The sequence below is a fragment of the Carlito syrichta genome, unplaced genomic scaffold (assembly GCF_000164805.1).
Source record: "Carlito syrichta isolate Samal-C Ts95f unplaced genomic scaffold, Tarsius_syrichta-2.0.1 Scaffold135050, whole genome shotgun sequence".
NCBI lineage: Eukaryota > Metazoa > Chordata > Mammalia > Primates > Tarsiidae > Carlito > Carlito syrichta.
In genome coordinates this window covers 1-767 of record NW_007079146.1, presented here as the reverse complement: position 1 = coordinate 767, position 767 = coordinate 1, and the positions used below count along the sequence as shown (strand labels likewise).

The window sequence follows — 767 nt, the reverse complement described above, 5'->3', positions numbered from 1 at the left end:
GAATTACCCAAACATGGTCCAAATCATTAAAATTTATATCAACAATATGAATGACAAAATTAAAAAAGAAGAATTGAAGAGCTCTCTCTATGCCCTGTTTTCACAGTTTGGCCATGTGGTGGATATTGCGGCTTTAAAGACCATGAAAATAAGGGGGCAGGCCTTTGTCATATTTAAGGAACTGGGCTCATCCACAAATGCTTTGAGGCAGTTACAAGGATTTCCATTTTATGGTAAACCAATGCGAATTCAGTATGCAAAAACAGATTCTGATATAATATCTAAAATGCTGGACACTTTTGATGACACAGATAAGAAAAAAGCTAAAACTGTGGAACAGACTGCAACAACTGCAAACAAAAAGCCTGGCCAGGGAATGCCAAATTCAGCTAATACCCAAGGAAATGCAAAACCAAATCCCCAAGTTCCCTGATTACCCTCCAAACTATATTTTATTCCTTAATAACTTACCAGAAGGGACTAATGAGATGATGGTATCCATACTGTTTAATCAGTTCCCTGGTTTCAAGGAAGTACATTAGGTACCTGGGAGGCATGACATTGCCTTTGCTGAATTTGAAAATGATGAAAAGGCTGGTACTGCCAGGGATGCTTTACAAGGATTCAAAATCACACAATCCCATGCAATGAGGATCACCTATGCCAAGAAATAACATCTGGGGCAGTCATCTTTAAAAGACTTGGTGTCATTTACAGTGTTTGTTTTGATAACATTCGGTCAGGTCATTTTAATAGTTGGAGGTAGA

The 767-nt window shown here is 38.1% G+C and overlaps 1 pseudogene; it reads left to right on the top strand.

The window, feature by feature from the left end:
- Window positions 1-13: 13 nt before the first annotated feature.
- On the top strand, window positions 14-674 carry LOC103250794 (annotated as a pseudogene).
- The last annotated feature ends 93 nt before the right edge of the window (window positions 675-767 follow it).